At 45.0% G+C, this 21,155-nt stretch overlaps 1 pseudogene; it reads right to left on the minus strand.

The window, feature by feature from the left end:
- Nucleotides 1-494: 494 nt before the first annotated feature.
- LOC109879011 (solute carrier family 12 member 1-like) lies at nucleotides 495-20,592 on the minus strand (annotated as a pseudogene).
- Nucleotides 20,593-21,155: the final 563 nt, after the last annotated feature.

Consider the following 21,155-nt stretch of genomic DNA (forward strand, 5'->3'; position numbering starts at 1 on the left):
GTAAGTAGAGTAGAGTAGTGTAATTTAGCGTAGAGTAGTATAATGTAATGTACCGTAGAGTAGCGTATAGTAGCATTGTGTAATGTAGAGTAGAGTAGTGTATGTAGCGTAGAGTAGTATACTATAATGTAGAGTAGTATAATGTAATGTAGCGTAGAGTAGTATAATGTAATGTAGCGTAGAGTAGAGTAGTGTAATGTAGAGTAGTGTAATGTAGAGTAGAGTAGTATAATGTAATGTAGCATAGCGTAGAGTAGTATAATGTATGTAGCGTAGAGTAGCGTAGTGTTGTATAATGTAGTGTAGTATAATGTTGTATAATGTGCATAGCGTTGTATAATGTAGTGTAGTATAATGTAGAGTAGTGTTGTTTATTGTAGTGTAGTGTAGTATAATGTAATGTAGCATAGTCTAGTATCATGTAGTATAATGTAGCATAGTGTTGTATAATGTAGTGTAGTATAATGTAGTATAATGTAGAATAGTGTTGTTTATTGTAGTGTAGTGTAGTTTAATGTAGTATAATGTGTAGTATAATGTAATGTAGCGTAGTGTAGTATCTCACCTTGGCCTCCCACTCCATCCCGGCCACTGAGATCCCCAGCAGCAGTACAACCGAGATACAGCCGATGATCCTGATGTCATTCAGCTCATCTATCATAATGGCATTGTTTTCCTGTAGAGGAGAGGGAAGGAGGGGAGACAGAGGTGGAGAGAGAGATGCACAGGGAGAGGTAGAGAGAGAGGGGGGAGAGGGGAGAGGGACCACAGTCAGTGATCTGACACACACACACACACACAAACACACACACAGATGCTACGTACCTTGAGTAGGTCAACCACAGTCTCTGCGAAGCCCACCACGTACATCGCCACGGCAACAGCGTTAGCGAAGGCGAAGATGAGACCAATGGAACCGCCAAACTCTGGTCCCAGACTACGTGATATCAGGTAGTACGCCCCTCCTGGAAACCATCAGTAATAACATTCCTCTACTTGTACATACAGTGGACACAGAGCAGGTAGGGAGCAGGGATAATAACATTCCTATACTTGTACATACAGTGGACACAGAGCAGGTAGGGAGCGAGGATAATAACATCCCTCTACTTGTGCATACAGTGGACACAGAGCAGGCAGGGAGCAGGGATAATAACATTCCTCTACTTGTACATACAGTGGACACAGAGCAGGTAGGGAGCGGGGATAATAACATTCCTATACTTGTGCATACAGTGGACACAGAGCAGGTAGGGAGCGAGGATAATAACATCCCTCTACTTGTGCATACAGTGGACACAGAGCAGGTAGGGAGCGGGGATAATAACATTCCTCTACTTGTACATACAGTGGACACAGAGCAGGTAGGGAGCAGGGATAATAACATTCCTATACTTGTACATACAGTGGACACAGAGCAGGTAGGGAGCAGGGATAATAACATTCCTATACTTGTACATACAGTGGACACAGAGCAGGTAGGGATCAGGGATAATAACATTCCTCTACTTGTACATACAGTGGACACAGAGCAGGTAGGGAGCAGGGATAATAACATTCCTATACTTGTACATACAGTGGACACAGAGCAGGTAGGGAGCGGGGATAATAACATTCCTATACTTGTACATACAGTGGACACAGAGCAGGTAGGGAGCGGGGATAATAACATTCCTATACTTGTACATACAGTGGACACAGAGCAGGTAGGGAGCGGGGATAATAACATTCCTATACTTGTACATACAGTGGACACAGAGCAGGTAGGGAGCGAGGATAATAACATTCCTCTACTTGTACATACAGTGGACACAGAGCAGGTAGGGAGCGAGGATAATAACATCCCTCTACTTGTACATACAGTGGACACAGAGCAGGTAGGGAGCGAGGATAATAACATTCCTATACTTGTACATACAGTGGACAGTCATTGAGAACAACCTTAGAGCTCTCCTTGTTTTTTCAACATTGTCTCATGTTTATAATGTGTTGATTTCCTGCATAAAGCCTCGTTATTTTACTGCTGCTCTTTAATTATTTGTTTTTTTTCTTTTTTTCTTCTATGTTTTGTTTACTTAGCACTTATTCTTCTCAAAACATTGTTGGTTAAGGACCTGTAAGTCAGCATTCCACTGTAAGGTCTACCTACACCTGTTGTATTCAGCATTCCACTGTAAGGTCTACCTACACCTGTTGTATTCAGCATTCCACTGTAAGGTCTACCTACACCTGTTGTATTCAGCATTCCACTGTAATGTCTACCTACACCTGTTGTATTCAGCATTCCACTGTAAGGTCTACCTACACCTGTTGTATTCAGCATTCCACTGTAATGTCTACCTACACCTGTTGTATTCAGCATTCCACTGTAAGGTCTACCTACACCTGTTGTATTCGGCATTCCACTGTAAGGTCTACCTACACCTGTTGTATTCAGCATTCCACTGTAAGGTCTACACCTGTTGTATTCAGCATTTCACTGTAAGGTCTACCTACACCTGTTGTATTCAGCATTTCACTGTAAGGTCTACCTACACCTGTTGTATTCAGCATTTCACTGTCAGGTCTACCTACACCTGTTGTATTCAGCATTCCACTGTAATGTCTACCTACACCTGTTGTATTCAGCATTCCACTGTAAGGTCTACCTACACCTGTTGTATTCAGCATTCCACTGTAAGGTCTACCTACACCTGTTGTATTCGGCATTCCACTGTAAGGTCTACCTACACCTGTTGTATTCAGCATTCCACTGTAAGGTCTACCTACACCTGTTGTATTCAGCATTCCACTGTAAGGTCTACCTACACCTGTTGTATTCAGCATTCCACTGTAAGGTCTACCTACACCTGTTGTATTCAGCATTCCACTGTAAGGTCTACACCTGTTGTATTCAGCATTTCACTGTAAGGTCTACCTACACCTGTTGTATTCAGCATTTCACTGTAAGGTCTACCTACACCTGTTGTATTCAGCATTTCACTGTCAGGTCTACCTACACCTGTTGTATTCAGCATTCCACTGTAATGTCTACCTACACCTGTTGTATTCAGCATTCCACTGTAAGGTCTACCTACACCTGTTGTATTCAGCATTTCACTGTAAGGTCTACCTACACCTGTTGTATTCAGCATTCCACTGTAAGGTCTACACCTGTTGTATTCAGCATTCCACTGTAAGGTCTACCTACACCTGTTGTATTCAGCATTCCACTGTAAGGTCTACCTACACCTGTTGTATTCAGCATTCCACTGTAAGGTCTACCTACACCTGTTGTATTCAGCATTCCGCTGTAAGGTCTACACCTGTTGTATTCAGCATTCCACTGTAAGGTCTACCTACACCTGTTGTATTCAGCATTCCACTGTAAGGTCTACCTATACCTGTTGTATTCAGCATTCCACTGTAAGGTCTACCTATACCTGTTGTATTCAGCATTCCACTGTAAGGTCTACCTATACCTGTTGTATTCAGCATTCCACTGTCAGGTCTACCTACACCTGTTGTATTCAGCATTCCACTGTCAGGTCTACCTACACCTGTTGTATTCGGCATTCCACTGTAAGGTCTACCTACACCTGTTGTATTCAGCATGTCACTGTAAGGTCTACCTACACCTGTTGTATTCAGCATTTCACTGTAAGGTCTACCTATACCTGTTGTATTCAGCATTCCACTGTAAGGTCTACCTATACCTGTTGTATTCAGCATTCCACTGTAAGGTCTACCTATACCTGTTGTATTCAGCATTCCACTGTAAGGTCTACCTATACCTGTTGTATTCAGCATTCCACTGTCAGGTCTACCTACACCTGTTGTATTCAGCATTCCACTGTCAGGTCTACCTACACCTGTTGTATTCGGCATTCCACTGTAAGGTCTACCTACACCTGTTGTATTCAGCATGTCACTGTAAGGTCTACCTACACCTGTTGTATTCAGCATGTCACTGTAAGGTCTACCTACACCTGTTGTATTCAGCATTCCACTGTCAGGTCTACCTACACCTGTTGTATTCAGCATTCCACTGTCAGGTCTACCTACACCTGTTGTATTCGGCATTCCACTGTAAGGTCTACCTACACCTGTTGTATTCAGCATTCCACTGTAAGGTCTACCTACACCTGTTGTATTCAGCATGTCACTGTAAGGTCTACCTACACCTGTTGTATTCAGCATTCCACTGTAAGGTCTACCTACACCTGTTGTATTCGGCATTTCACTGTAAGGTCTACCGACACCTGTTGTATTCAGCATTCCACTGTAAGGTCTACCTATACCTGTTGTATTCAGCATTCCACTGTAAGGTCTACCTACACCTGTTGTATTCGGCATTCCACTGTAAGGTCTACCTACACCTGTTGTATTCAGCATTCCACTGTAAGGTCTACCTACACCTGTTGTATTCAGCATGTCACTGTAAGGTCTACCTACACCTGTTGTATTCAGCATTCCACTGTAAGGTCTACCGACACCTGTTGTATTCAGCATTCCACTGTAAGGTCTACCGACACCTGTTGTATTCAGCATTCCACTGTAAGGTCTACCTATACCTGTTGTATTCAGCATTCCACTGTAAGGTCTACCTACACCTGTTGTATTCAGCATTCCACTGTCAGGTCTACCTACACCTGTTGTATTCGGCATTCCACTGTAAGGTCTACCTACACCTGTTGTATTCAGCATTCCACTGTAAGGTCTACCTACACCTGTTGTATTCAGCATGTCACTGTAAGGTCTACCTACACCTGTTGTATTCAGCATTCCACTGTAAGGTCTACCTACACCTGTTGTATTCGGCATTTCACTGTAAGGTCTACCGACACCTGTTGTATTCAGCATTCCACTGTAAGGTCTACCTATACCTGTTGTATTCAGCATTCCACTGTAAGGTCTACCTACACCTGTTGTATTCAGCATTTCACTGTAAGGTCTACCTACACCTGTTGTATTCAGCATTCCACTGTAAGGTCTACACCTGTTGTATTCAGCATTCCACTGTAAGGTCTACCTACACCTGTTGTATTCAGCATTCCACTGTAAGGTCTACCTACACCTGTTGTATTCAGCATTCCACTGTAAGGTCTACCTACACCTGTTGTATTCAGCATTCCGCTGTAAGGTCTACACCTGTTGTATTCAGCATTCCACTGTAAGGTCTACCTACACCTGTTGTATTCAGCATTCCACTGTAAGGTCTACATATACCTGTTGATTCAGCATTCCACTGTAAGGTCTACCTATACCTGTTGTATTCAGCATCCACTGTAAGGTCTACCCCCTATACCTGTTGTATTCAGCATTCCACTGTCAGGTCTACCTACACCTGTTGTATTCAGCATTCCACTGTCAGGTCTACCTACACCTGTTGTATTCGGCATTCCACCTGTAAGGTCTACCCTACACCTGTTGTATTCAGCATGTCACTGTAAGGTCTACCTACACCTGTTGTATTCAGCATTTCACTGTAAGGTCTACCTATACCTGTTGTATTCAGCATTCCACTGTAAGGTCTACCCTATACCTGTTGTATTCAGCATTCCAACTGTAAGGTCTACCTATACCTGTTGTATTCAGCATTCCACTGTCAGGTCTACCTACACCTGTTGTATTCAGCATTCCACTGTCAGGTCTACCTACACCTGTTGTATTCGGCATTCCACTGTAAGGTCTACCTACACCTGTTGTATTCAGCATGTCACTGTAAGGTCTACCTACACCTGTTGTATTCAGCATGTCACTGTAAGGTCTACCTACACCTGTTGTATTCAGCATTCCACTGTCAGGTCTACCTACACCTGTTGTATTCAGCATTCCACTGTCAGGTCTACCTACACCTGTTGTATTCGGCATTCCACTGTAAGGTCTACCTACACCTGTTGTATTCAGCATTCCACTGTAAGGTCTACCTACACCTGTTGTATTCAGCATGTCACTGTAAGGTCTACCTACACCTGTTGTATTCAGCATTCCACTGTAAGGTCTACCTACACCTGTTGTATTCGGCATTTCACTGTAAGGTCTACCGACACCTGTTGTATTCAGCATTCCACTGTAAGGTCTACCTATACCTGTTGTATTCAGCATTCCACTGTAAGGTCTACCTACACCTGTTGTATTCAGCATTCCACTGTAAGGTCTACCTACACCTGTTGTATTCAGCATGTCACTGTAAGGTCTACCTACACCTGTTGTATTCAGCATTCCACTGTAAGGTCTACCTACACCTGTTGTATTCGGCATTTCACTGTAAGGTTCTACCGACACCTGTTGTATTCAGCATTCCACTGTAAGGTCTACCTACACCTGTTGTATTCGGCATTTCACTGTAAGGTCTACCGACACCTGTTGTATTCGGCGCATGTGACAAATAACATTTGATTTGATTTGGTTGACTCACCTCCTCGTACCACTCCATTGGTGCAGATAGCAGACATGGAGAGACCTGTGACGGTGGTCACCACACAGCTCAGAGCAATGACCACAATGCCCCAGACCTAAAACACAAAATACCTGTTAATCCAACTCACCCCTGCTCAGGCCATTTACAGTCTGTCTACATGTGAAGGCATACAATGTTTTGCAAAGTTTGAATTCCACACTGAAATGTCTTTCTTTTCTTCTTAAAGATGGTCCTCCAGCAACTTTGGAACTTCTACTGTTGAAAGTGATATGAATACAGTAAAGGGTCAAAAAATATGTTTTGAGCAAAATCGTTTAAAAAAACCACAACTGCAAACTTCAAGAGTTGTGATGTCATCGGCCTCCCTCCCTTGCTTGAGGAACAATAGAGGAGCATTAGAGAACAGAAGAGGAAAGGCCAACCCCCACTTGTGCCATATCATAAGGATACCTGGACCACCTATTGAGATGTGCCTTTTGTTCAGTAAATCAGCTGATAAATGAGCTAAATCAGAAACTGGAGTACAACTTTAAGAAGTGTACTTTAAAGGAGTGTAGTGTTCTGTTTTTGTCACACTGTGCTGGTTCTGAAATAATCTACCAACTTCTCTTTCTAACACCTGACCACACCTTCTGTCCCCTCCAGTCACCTCTAACACCTTGAGAAACACAGTGAAGCCTTCTGTCCCTCCAGGCACCTCTAACACCTTGAGAAACACAGTGAAGCCTTCTGTCCCCTCCAGTCACCTCTAACACCTTGAGAAACACCAGTGAAGCCTTCTGTCCCCTCCAGTCACCTCTAACACCTTGAGAAACACAGTGAAGCCTTCTGTCCCCTCCAGTCACGTCTAACACCTTGAGAACACAGTGAAGCCTTCTGTCCCCTCCAGTCACCTCGAACACCTTGAGAAAACACAGTGAAGCCTTCTGTCCCCTCCAGTCACATCTAACACCTTGGGAAACACAGTGAAGGCCTTCTGTCCCCTCCAGTCACCTCTAACACCTTGAGAAACACAGTGAAGCCTTCTGTCCCCTCCAGTCACCTCTAACACCTTGAGAAACACAGTGAAGCCTTCTGTCCCCTCCAGTCACCTCTAATACCTTGAGAACACAGTGAAGCCTTCTGTCCCCTCCAGTCACGTCTAACACCTTGAGAAACACATTGAAGCCTTCTGTCCCCTCCAGTCACCTCTAACACCTTGAGAACACAGTGAAGCCTTCTGTGCGTCTGAAATGGTCCATTCTCAGGACTAATGGTGCTGTAGGCCTGTAGGCTGTTAGTTCCAGCAGGCGGTTTACTCTGATATCTGTCATGGTCTCTTTTTGCACTGCAGCCAGCGCTCTGAAATAGGATTAGTTATGCTCCATAAAGAGGTCCTCACCCCTGATAAACACACACATGCACACAAACACACACACATACACACACCTGGTACATTCAAGCTACTTCCTTTGCTTTGACCTCAGAGTGAAGGACACTGGGAGCTGACTGGTTGTCTTTTTGTGTTGTACATATTTTTGCATATCTACACTCTCAGAAACAAAGAGTGCAACAAAGAATGTCCCAGTAGGTCAGTGGTATTCAAACATTTTCAGTGGGAACCCAAATTTTTTCCACCAGAATTTCTGGGGACCCCATTTTCCCCCCAATAATTTCTTGCGACCCCAACCCAAATCTAAAGACACAACCTTAAAATGTTCATTGCATATTCATTTCTTATCAACATGAAAAGAAACCAATAAATACATTTTCTCAATAAAATTGTAGCTTTCAAATGATCTTTCTCAAAACGTTTGTATATTGTATACAGTAATACAGTAATAATCTGTACTCCTCATTGTTTAAAATGTGATTTTTAAAAACATTTTGGCGACCCCACTGCAGTTACCCCATCGTGACCCCACTGCAGTTACCCCATCGTGACCCCACTGCAGTTACCCCATCGTGACCCCAACTTTAAATACCACTTCTGTAAGGGAGTATTGGGGAACCCTCTGAATTTAAGATAAGGTAGAACTCTTTCTGGTTCCCAATACCAACCTTTATCTATTTGGAATCCAGATAATTATTTTGTAACCTGGTTCTTTTTGGAAACCTAAAGGGTTCTATCTGACCTGAAAAGGAGCCTGTTGTCCTACAGGAACAAATGTGCTACATAGCACTCTTTTTTTCTGATACAGTGCCTTGCGAAAGTATTCGGCCCCCTTGAACTTTGCAACCTTTTGCCACATTTCAGGCTTCAAACATAAAGATATAAAACTGTATTTTTTTGTGAAGAATCAACAACAAGTGGGACACAATCATGAAGTGGAACGACATTTATTGGATATTTCAAACCTTTTTAACAAATCAAAAACTGAAAAATTGGGCGTGCAAAATTATTCAGCCCCTTTACTTTCAGTGCAGCAAACTCTCTCCAGAAGTTCAGTGAGGATCTCTGAATGATCCAATGTTGACCTAAATGACTAATGATGATAAATACAATCCACCTGTGTGTAATCAAGTCTCCGTATAAATGCACCTGCACTGTGATAGTCTCAGAGGTCCGTTAAAAGCGCAGAGAGCATCATGAAGAACAAGGAACACACCAGGCAGGTCCGAGATACTGTTGTGAAGAAGTTTAAAGCCGGATTGGATACAAGCTTTTCCCAAGCTTTAAACATCCCAAGGAGCACTGTGCAAGCGATAATATTGAAATGGAAGGAGTATCAGACCACTGCAAATCTACCAAGACCTGGCTGTCCCTCTAAACTTTCAGCTCATACAAGGAGAAGACTGATCAGAGATGCAGCCAAGAGGCCCATGATCACTCTGGATGAACTGCAGAGATCTACAGCTGAGGTGGGAGACTCTGTCCATAGGACAACAATCAGTCGTATATTGCACAAATCTGGCCTTTATGGAAGAGTGGCAAGAAGAAAGCCATTTCTTAAAGATATCCATAAAAAGTGTTGTTTAAAGTTTGCCACAAGCCACCTGGGAGACACACCAAACATGTGGAAGAAGGTGCTCTGGTCAGATTAAACCAAAATTGAACTTTTTGGCAACAATGCAAAACGTTATGTTTGGCGTAAAGCAACACAGCTCATCACCTAGAACACACCATCCCCACTGTCAAACATGGTGGTGGCAGCATCGTGGTTTGGGCCTGCTTTTCTTCAGCAGGGACAGGGAAGATGGTTAAAATTGATGGGAAGATGGATGGAGCCAAATACAGGACCATTCTGGAAGAAAACCTGATGGAGTCTGCAAAAGACCTGAGACTGGGACGGAGATTTGTCTTCCAACAAGACAATGATCCAAAACATAAAGCTAAATCTACAATGGAATGGTTCAAAAATAAACATATCCAGGTGTTAGAATGGCCAAGTCAAAGTCCAGACCTGAATCCAATCGAGAATCTGTGGAAAGAACTGAAAACTGCTGTTCACAAATGCTCTCCATCCAACCTCACTGAGCTCGAGCTGTTTTGCAAGGAGGAATGGGAAAAAATGTCAGTCTCTCGATGTGCAAAACTGATAGAGACATACCCCAAGCGACTTACAGCTGTAATCGCAGCAAAAGGTGGCGCTACAAAGTATTAACTTAAGGGGGCTGAATAATTTAGCACGCCCAATTTTTCAGTTTTTGATTTGTTAAAAAAGTTTGAAATATCCAATAAATGTCGTTCCACTTCATGATTGTGTCCCACTTGTTGTTGATTCTTCACAAAAAAATACAGTTTTATATCTTTATGTTTGAAGCCTGAAATGTGGCAAATAGTCGCAAAATTCAAGGGGGGCCGAATACTTTCGCAAGGCACTGTAGTTTATGTGGTGCAATTATTTATTACTCTGTGTTGTACTTACCCCAGCCGGCCTGTCCAAACACCCAGGACAGACGGATGAACAGCATCACACCCCAGATGTTCAACATACATCTCACCTGGAGAGGAGGAAATACAAGAGGAGAGAGAGGAGAGAGAGGAGAGAGGAGGAGAGAGGAGGAGAGGAGAGAGGAGGAGAGACAGGAGGGGAGACAGGAGTAGAGAGGAGGAGAGACAGGAGGGGAGACAGGAGGAGAGACAGGAGGGGAGACAGGAGGAGAGAGGAGGAGGGGAGACAAGAGGAGAGACAGGAGGGGAGACAGGAGGAGAGAGGAGGAGAGACAGGAGGGGAGACAGGAGGAGAGACAGGAGGGGAGACAGGAGGAGAGAGGAGGAGAGACAGGAGGGGAGAGAGGAGGAGAGAGGAGGGGAGACAGGAGGAGAGCGAGGGGAGGAGAGAGAGACAGGAGGAGAGACAGGAGGAGAGACAGGAGGAGAGAGGAGGAGAGACAGGAGGAGAGAGGAGGAGAGACAGGAGGAGAGACAGGAGGGGAGACAGGAGGAGAGACAGGAGGGGAGACAGGAGGAGAGAGGAGGAGAGAGGAGGAGAGACAGGAGGGGAGACAGGAGGAGAGACAGGAGGGGAGACAGGAGGAGAGACAGGAGGAGAGACAGGAGGAGAGACAGGAGGAGAGAGGAGGAGAGACAGGAGGGGAGACAGGAGGAGAGAGGAGGAGAGAGGAGGAGAGACAGGAGGGGAGACAGGAGGAGAGCGAGGGGAGGAGAGAGAGACAGGAGGAGAGACAGGAGGAGAGAGGAGGAGAGACAGGAGGAGAGAGGAGGAGAGACAGGAGGGGAGACAGGAGGAGAGCGAGGGGAGGAGAGAGAGAAGGAGAGAGACAGGAGGAGAGAGAGGAGGGGAGAGCAGGAGAGAGAGGGGAGAGAGAGAGAAGGAGAGAGACAGGAGGAGAGCGAGGGGAGGAGAGACAGGAGGGGAGACAGGAGGAGAGCGAGGGGAGGAGAGAGAGAAGGAGAGAGACAGGAGGAGAGACAGGAGGAGAGAGGAGGGAGCGAGGGGAGGAAGGAGGAGACAGGAGGAGAGCGAGGGGAGGAGAGAGAGAAGGAGAGAGACAGGAGGAGAGCGAGGGGAGGAGAGACAGGAGGGGAGACAGGAGGAGAGCGAGGGGAGGAGAGAGAGAAGGAGAGAGACAGGAGGAGAGACAGGAGGAGAGAGGAGGGAGCGAGGGGAGGAGAGAGAGAAGGAGAGAGACAGGAGGAGAGCGAGGGGAGGAGAGAGAGAAGGAGAGAGACAGGAGGAGAGCGAGGGAGGAGAGACAGGAGGGGAGACAGGAGGAGAGCGAGGGAGGAGAGAGAGAAGGAGAGACAGGAGGAGAGACAGGAGGAGAGAGGAGGGAGCGAGGGGAGGAGAGAGAGAAGGAGAGAGACAGGAGGAGAGCGAGGGAAGGAGAGAGACAGGAGGAGAGCGAGGGGAGGAGAGACAGGAGGGGAGACAGGAGGAGAGCGAGGGGAGGAGAGAGAGAAGGAGAGAGACAGGAGGAGAGACAGGAGGAGAGAGGAGGGAGCGAGGGGAGGAGAGACAGGAGGGAGACAGGAGGAGAGCGAGGGGAGGAGAGAGAGAAGGAGAGAGACAGGAGGAGAGCGAGGGGAGGAGAGACAGGAGGGGAGACAGGAGGAGAGCGAGGGGAGGAGAGAGAGAAGGAGAGAGACAGGAGGAGAGACAGGAGGAGAGAGGAGGGAGCGAGGGGAGGAGAGACAGGAGGGGAGACAGGAGGAGAGCGAGTGGAGGAGAGAGAGAAGGAGAGAGACAGGAGGAGAGCGAGGGGAGGAGAGACAGGAGGGGAGACAGGAGGAGAGCGAGGGGAGGAGAGAGAGAAGGAGAGAGACAGGAGGAGAGCGAGGGGAGGAGAGACAGGAGGGGAGACAGGAGGAGAGCGAGGGGAGGAGAGAGAGAAGGAGAGAGACAGGAGGAGAGAGGAGGGAGCGAGGGGAGGAGAGACAGGAGGGGAGACAGGAGGAGAGCGAGGGGAGGAGAGAGAGAAGGAGAGAGACAGGAGGAGAGAGAGGAGGGGAGAGCAGGAGAGAGAGGGGAGAGAGAGGAGTAAGAGAGGAGAGAGGAGGAAAGAGAGGAGAGACAGGAGGGGAGAGAGAGGAGAGACAGGAGGAGAGACAGGTGGAGAGTGAGGGGAGGAGAGAGAGGAGGAGGAGAGAGACAGGAGAAGACAGAGAGAGGAGGGAGAGACAGGAGGAGAGCGAGGGGAGGAGAGAGACAGGAGGAGACAGAGGAGAGCGAGGAGGAGAGAGACAGGAGGGAAACAGGAGGAGAGCGAGGAGAGACAGGAGAAGAGCGAGGGGAGGAGAGAGAGGAGAGACAGGAGAAGAGCGAGGGGAGGAGAGACAGGAAGAGAGCGAGGGGAGGAGAGAGACAGGAGAAGACAGAGGAGGAGAGAGAGGAGATAGGAGGAGAGCGAGGTGAGGAGAGAGAGGAGGAGACAGAGGACGAGAGATAGGAGGAGGAGACAGAGGAGGCGAGAGAGGACGAGAGAGACAGAGAGTAGGAGAGAGGTTAGGTAGAGACTGGGGTTAGCCCTGAGTTACTCACAGGGCAGGATCACTTTGACCTTGTCTCTTCGCTTCCAGTCAGATCGTAGTTAGGTTAGATAGAGACCGGGTTATGACAGAATGACTATCTGAATCTCTTTATCGCTGTGTCAGTGTCTGTGTCTGAGGCTTCCAGACAGATCATGTGACCTGTCAGGGTATCACTGAAGTATGCAGGTTAACTCATTGATGCTGGGTTGTGATATACAGCTCAGGAGTGGCAGGGTGACCCCCAGTAGAAGAAGTTCCCATAACCTGACCACACAGACCAGGACTCCCCATTCACCCTGCTCGATATCCAGCAACACTCTCTAAGACCAGTCCCCATAACCAACTGCCCTCACCAGGATCCCATTAGGCCAGTCCCCATAACAAACTGCCCTCACCAGGTTCCCATTAGGACAGTCCCCATAACCAACTGCCCTCACCAGGATCCCATTAGGACAAGCCAGTCCCCATAACCAACTGCTCTCACCAGGATCCCATTAGGACAAGCCAGTCCCCATAACCAACTGCCCTCACCAGGATCCCATTAGGACAGTCCCCATAACCAACTGCCCTCACCAGGATCCCATTTGGTCAGTCCCCATAACCAACTGCCCTCACCAGGATCCCATTAGGCCAGTCCCCATAACAAATTCCCTCACCAGGTTCCCATTAGGACAGGCCAGTTCCCATAACCAACTGCCCACACCAGGACCCCATTAAGAACCATCCTAATCCTGCCCCAATACAACCCATCTCCACTCCCCAGGACACGCCTAACCCTGCCCTGAAATAACCCATCTCTACTCCCAGGACTCTCCTAACCCTGCCCTGAAATAACCCATCTCTACTCCCAGGACTCTCCTAACCCTGCTCCAATATAACCCATCTCTACTAACCAGGACCCTCCTAACTCTGCCCCAATATAACCCATCTCCACTCCCCAGGACCCTCCTAACCCTGCCCCGAAATAACCCATCTCCACTCCCCAGGACCCTCCTAACCCTTTCCAATGTAACCCATCTCTACTAACCAGGACCCTCCTAACCCTGCCCCAATATAACCCATCTCCACTTCCCAGGACCCTCCTAACCCTGCCCCAATATAACCCATTTCTACTCCCCAGGACCCTCCTAACCCTGCCCCGAAATAACCCATCTCTACTCCCAGGACTCTCCTAACCCTGCTCCAATATAACCCATCTCTACTAACCAGGACCCTCCTAACCCTGCCCCGAAATAACCCATCTCTACTAACCAGGACCCTCCTAACCCTGCCCAATATAACCCATCTCTACTAACCAGGACCCTACTATCCCTGCCCCAAAATAACCCATCTCCACTCCCCAGGACCCTCCTAACCCTGTCCAATGTAACCCATCTCTACTAACCAGGACCCTAACCCTGCCCCAATATAACCCATCTCCACTTCCCAGGACCCTCCTAACCCTGCCCCAATATAACCCATCTCTACTCCCCAGGACCCTCCTAACCCTGCCCCGAAATAACCCATCTCTACTCCCAGGACTCTCCTAACCCTGCCCCAATATAACCCATCTCTACTAACCAGGACCCTCCTAACTGTGCTCCAATACAACCCATCTCCACTCCCCAGGACCCTCCTAACCCTGCCCCAAAATAACCCATCTCTACTAACCAGGACCCTCCTAACCCTGCCCAATATAACCCATCTCTACTAACCAGGACCCTCCGAACCCTTCCCCAAAATAACCCATCTCCACTCCCCAGGACCCTCCTAACCCTGTCCAATGTAACCCATCTCTACTAACCAGGACCCTTCTAACCCTGCCCAATATAACCCATCTCCACTCCCCAGGACCCTCCTAACCCTGCCCCAATATAACCCATCTCCACTCCCCAGGACCCTCCTAACCCTGTCCAATGTAACTGTTATGGGATTTATTATGAATAATGACTAAATGATGTATACATTTAAGGTAGAATTATAACTAACAGAATTCTACCCTGTCTTTCTAGTAATGTTAAATAATGTTTGTTCATTAGGAAGGGGTTATGTGGCATAGACCTAGGAAGAAAGGAATGTATGTGTGTGTCGAAAGAGAACGAAGAGGGGCATTAACCTATGTTTGAACCGACCTGGCTGTAACTCTGGGGAGATAAGGTAGGATAGGGAGGGCCCCTCCAGAGCTCTTGTATCTGGGGGAGCCTGGAACTGTCAGCTGAGTGGTAATAAACTGTGGTGAGACTCATGAGAAAAGCCCTATGTTGGTGTGTATGTATGTAGGGTAAGAGAAAGTTATAAAAGGAAGGTCTTTGTATATGTACAGCAGCGCTCTCGTATATAAACCTTACTGACTATTGTAAAATGGCCTCTGAATATTTCATTTCAATAAGAACCTTACAAATTCTTAGTAATAGACAGAGTAATTTAAGTGAAGTTCAGTTTAAGTGAAGTTCAGTTTACAAAGTTCTCATAACAGTAACCCATCTCTACTAACCAGGACTCCCTTTATCCAGCCGAACCGCACGGTTCCATCTTTGTTGTCCAGGGGAATGACAGACTCCACATCGTCCGACGGCGTCCCGTCGCTCCCCTCTCTGTCCTCCACCGTGTTCGTCACTGAGATCCTTCCATTCTAGAGAGAGAAAATAGGAGAGGAAAAGACTTGTCAGGGGCACGTATCACCCCGGTCTACCTGGAGGAAGATCAACAATACGGCTGGTAGAGGAAGAAGGAATTTGTTGAAACTTTAGAGGAAGTTTAGATTAGTTTTGTCTTTAGGAAATCAGAGAGAGTTGGCAGTGCAGTAACTTGATGTTAGAATTCTGGGCCTCCTGTTGGATGTTCTCTTTCTAAATCAATCAAAAAAGAGACGCAGTGTTCTTGTTCCTGAGTGTGTGTGTGAGAGAGAGAGAGTCGTGCAGTTTGATTCTGATGAACATGAATACGTGTTTGGAGAAGCATTATTATACTGTGTGCTTGTCCTTGAAGACTGCACTCTGTGAGTGAGTGAGTGAGTGAGTGAGTGAGTGAGTGAGTGAGTGAGGAGTGAGTGAGTGAGTGAGTGAGTGAGATGAGTGAGTGAGTGAGTGAGTGAGTGAGAGAGAGAGAGAGAGAGAGAGAGAGAGAGAGAGAGAGAGAGAGAGAGAGAGAGAGAGAGAGAGAGAGAGAGAGAGAGAGAGAGAGAGAGAGAGAGAGAGAGAGAGAGAGAGAGAGAGAGAGGAGAGAGAGAGAGAGAGAGAGAGAGAGAGAGAGAGAGAGAGAGAGAGAGAGAGAGAGAGAGAGAGAGAGAGAGAGAATAGAACAGAACAGAACAGAACAGAACAGAGAGAACAGGGTGGACCCAATTTAAACCTTTTGTAAGACGAATATGAAGTGTTTAAAGGACGCATGAATACCAAGCTCTTTAATGAGATGCTCAGATCTCTGTCTGGTGTAGGGCGTGGCGTGGCTGTCAGACAGAGATAACAGACTGGCTGTCACCCAAAGGTGTTCAAAATCTATAAAACACTTTAGCCTGTCAGTATGTCAACCATTGTGTAGATCTATTCTTATCTCTGTCTTTGACGACTGTTCAGTCCCAGTGTTGGCAGTAGGTTTATAGGGTGTGAAAGATGGTTGAACTGCGGTTAATGAAAGTGGCAGGAATGTTTCCAGTTAAATGAATGATTAAAGGACTATAAACTCCATTTATCTCTCTCTCTCCTCTCTCTTTTCTCTTTATCTTATCTTCCTCTCTGAGACTGTAAAACATATGTTCTTTCCTCCAGAGAGTTCATGTTGTTCTCTTTTAGGACACAGTAGGTCTATAAATGCTTTAAGAGGAATGAGTTGACCAATCCAAGGCCAACCCACTGCACACTCCACCTCATTTCAACGTGGATAATTGGGAAATATTTGGTTGAGACCTTGATTAATGAGATTACAACCTATATTCACCCGCTCAAAAAGAGAGCCGAAAGTTAGTTGAATTTCCAATGTGTATCACTATGCTTTCAACCATCTAAAAGCACAACCAAATTCAAATGAAAACACAATGTCAGATATCTGGTTTAGTTATCACCCAAATGTATATCACTATGCTTTCAACCATTTAAAGTCACAGCAAAAGTTCAAATGGGAAAACAATGTCAGATATCTGGTTGATTTATTTATGTGTTACTTATTACTGTCCTTTATCTAATAGCAGAACCAAATGACCTGGATTACAGTTGAGATTACATTAAAAGCACATGGTGCAATGATCAATGCCATTTGAGATTCTGGGCAGATTATTACAGCAAAGATCTGTGAAGATCTCCACAGACCTGTGAATACCTCTGCATGCTATCTTCAACATGCACGCTTTATATGATGATGGAAGAAGACATTTATAGTTACAGTAACCTCAAACTGTGACCATGGATGTGTTGCTAATTTTAAGGGTGAATGTTTCATTAGTTTGTAAAATAGCCTATTTACTGTATTACAATTGAATTGTGTTTGGTTGACAAGGCAACCACATATGAACATTTAAAGGAGATGTATCTACTGCTTGGATAGTTCCATCTGTCAACTGGCTTAATCCCATTCTTTAACTTTCACTTCTGGCTGAGTTGGAGATGTGGATCCACCATATCATTTGTTAACTTGTCAACAAGTTAATAGGCTGTTTATTGTATTTCAAACGTGATATTGAATTGTGTTTGGTTGTAAACGCAACCAAATATCAACATTTGAAGGAGATTTATCTTCTGCTTGCCACTGAATTAAAGGCAAATGAAACTTTAAATGCACTTTAAATAAAGTTGAATGTGATTTAGTCCTGTTGTTTAACTTAGATTTTGGATTGAGATGGACATGTGAATACAACATTTATTTATCCAACAATGATTCATTTGAAAACAAAGTGGAATTAAAGCCAGACTAAGTCAGTGGTACAGAACTTTCCAAGCAGAAGATACCTTTCCTTAAAATGTTGATATTTGGTTGCGTTGACAACCAAACACAATTCAAGATCACTATCACTGGAAATCCTATTGTCTATTTTTAGTTCAATCCTGGGTTGAATTGAAACAATAGCTGTTGATGACTTTGAAAATGCTATATAGGGCTAAAAATAGCATAATTGATGACATATGAGTGATAAAGTACGGTCACATTTAATTTGCTCTGTTAAACCTACCCTTTAGAATGGGTTCGACAGCAACAGCAAATCACATTGGTAAAAGTCAGTGACAAATATCTTTATTTTATAAAACATTTTTATTTAACCTTCATTTAACTAGGCAAGTCAGTTAAGAACAAATTCTTATTTTACAATTATGTGCCGTCCTATGTGTGCCGTCCTATGGGACTCCCGATCACGGTGATACAGTCCGGGATCTAACCAGGGTCTGTAGTGACGCCTCTAGCACTGAGATGCAGTGCCTTAGACCGCTGTGCCTCATAGCTCAGCAGCGCTTGTTTAAACCCTGGATGTGAGGTCAAAGGGTAGCTGTAGATAAATCAGTTCTCCAGTAGGAGGTGCTGCCTAGCCTATTGTCTTTTCTTATTCTACTGATAGTTGATATAATGTTGAAGATCTGACATTGGTTAGAGCGTTGGACTAGTAACCGGAAGGTTGCAAGTTCAAATCCCTGAGCTGACAAGGTACAATCTGTCGTTCTGCCCCTGAACAGGCAGTTAACCCACTGTTCCTAGGCTGTCATTGAAAATAAGAATTAGTTCTTAACTGACTTGCCTAGTTAAATAAAGGTAACATTTAAAATAAAAAAATAAAGGTACAAATTCAACATATTTTATACAAGGTTTGTCTATGTGGACATTTGGTTACCATGATGACACAATATTGTGGTTGAAATGTTACCCTCAAAACAGCTGTTGATTACTTTTTCAAATCCAATGTATTTTCCATGTAGATTCCACATCACAATATGTTGAGAAATTAAGCTGAAACAACATTGATTCAACCAATTTGTGCCCAGTGGGAAGTTACTTTCCCTTCTTTAGAACAGACATGACTGTTACCCAATCACTGTTGTGACATGATAGTAATCTGTCACACAGTCAGAGAGAGAAAGAGAGAGTGAGATAAACAAATGAACAGAGAGAAACTAATACAAACAGAGAGAGAGATTTGTGACAAGTTGCCATGAAAACAACATTGTAAATATAACCAATATTTATCTGTTTACTTTCTTCCCCTACTAGTCGTAGTACAACTATATGTACATTGTTAAAACACATAGCTGATAATATAACCTTTGACACGTCTTTATCCTTTTCAAACCTTTATCAGTGAAATGTTTACTGAACATTTTTTATAGTTTTTTGTTGTTGATGTTTTCTTTTTCTTCTTACTTTAGTTAATTATTTATTGAACTTGCTTTGACAATGTAAACATATGTTTCCCTTAACAATAAAGCCCCTTTGAATTGAACTGATTTAATTGAATTGAGAGACAAACAGGCCAATGTTGTTGTCAAAACACGTTCCACATAAAAATGTAATGTTTTTCATTTACTGAATCTGAATGATCTTTCTGAATTGTCTGGATTAAAGGACAGTTGATTCTAGGTAGAAGGCTGCTGACTTGGTGGAGGCGGTTGTGATATACTGATGTACAGAGACAGGTCTATAGACAGTTGTGATATACTGATGTACAGAGACAGGTCTATAGACAGTTGTGATATACTGATGTACAGAGACAGGTCTATATACTGATGTACAGAGACAGGTCTATAGACAGTTGTGATATACTGATGTACAGAGACAGGTCTATATACTGATGTACAGAGACAGGTCTATAGACAGTTGTGATATACTGATGTACAGAGACAGGTCTATAGACAGTTGTGATATACTGATGTACAGAGACAGGTCTATAGACAGTTGTGTGATGTACAGAGACAGGTCTATATACTGATGTACATAGACAGGTCTATAGACAGTTGTGTGATGTACAGAGACAGGTCTATAGACAGTTGTGTGATGTACAGAGACAGGTCTATAGACAGTTGTGTGATGTACAGAGACAGGTCTATAGACAGTTGTGATATACTGATGTACAGAGACAGGTCTATATACTGATGTACAGAGACAGGTCTATAGACAGTTGTGATATACTGATGTACAGAGACAGGTCTATAGACAGTTGTGTGGTGTGTGTGTCGGTAAGGAAAAGAGAGTGATATACAAGATATACGGATGTACAGAGACAGGTCGTGTGTAGAGGGGGATGTGTGTAGAGGGGGTTGTAGAGGTGAGGAGGACACACACACACTGACCTTCTGGAAGACATCGTGGAGCTCCTGCAGGGACGGTCGGACCGCACGGTTACCGCTCACACTCCCAGCATTCCGGTAGAAGTCGATGTTGGGCACGCGGTCCAGCGTGTCATGACCAAACGCACTGACCACGGACGGACGGACAGCCCGGTGCTCTCCGTTACCGGTCCCATTACCGTTAGAGGTGGTACCACCGGAGAAAGACGTCTCCTCGTAGTTAGGGGGTTCGTCCCCGATCCTGTCATAGGCATCATTCTCCATCAGACTGGCTGTAAATACAGGCTCCTCACACCTACTGGCTTCTACAGGTCAAACACTACAGAAAAATAATACTGAGGTCCTTCAGTCCCCTGGTCAGGGCCTAGAGACTGTCTAAGATCAGAAGCAATCGGCAGCTATGGGTTTGGAGCGCTGGTATGACAGACTAGTGTTGGTTCATCTGATTCTGTTTAGTTAAATCCTTGTGTAGGTCCAGAGCTGACCTATAGACCTGTCATATAGGCTGAGGTTGGCTCTGCCACCCTGGCTTTATATCCTCCTGGCCCCTATGCTGGGCTCTGCCTGGGACTCAGCCATTGGCTGAACCAGCGGTTCTACCAACCACTCTCAGAACCCTGTATGTCTCAGATGTCCTTGCTGCATCCTCGGGGCCACAAAGCCTCTGACTAAACATTAACCAAGTAATAAACACCTTGGAAGATAAAGACCTGGAGCTCGCAGTGTGAAATCAAAGCAAGCCTAAATATCTCATATTGAGTGATAATTCACTTAAAATTAGTATTTTGTATAGTTTTTTGTAGCAAGCTGCATTATCTGACTACATTGGCAGACAATTTTGCTTATTTTAACCGCCGAAAAACCTAATACAAGTAATTTCTCTTATTTCAATATCATTTTATTGATATCTTACCTTAATACGACTATTAAGGTACAATATCTTGAACAGATTACTTATATTAAAGATGCACAATGCAGAAATCGCTACGCCATTTCCTGGTTGCTTTCAATGAGAATGACAGATCTATAACACACATTTCTATGTGACTTTGGTCCAGTCGCCCACATATTACAGCTTTAAATCTATAGATTAAAA

This window comes from Oncorhynchus kisutch, unplaced genomic scaffold (genome assembly GCF_002021735.2).
Source record: "Oncorhynchus kisutch isolate 150728-3 unplaced genomic scaffold, Okis_V2 scaffold2156, whole genome shotgun sequence".
Lineage (NCBI taxonomy): Eukaryota > Metazoa > Chordata > Actinopteri > Salmoniformes > Salmonidae > Oncorhynchus > Oncorhynchus kisutch.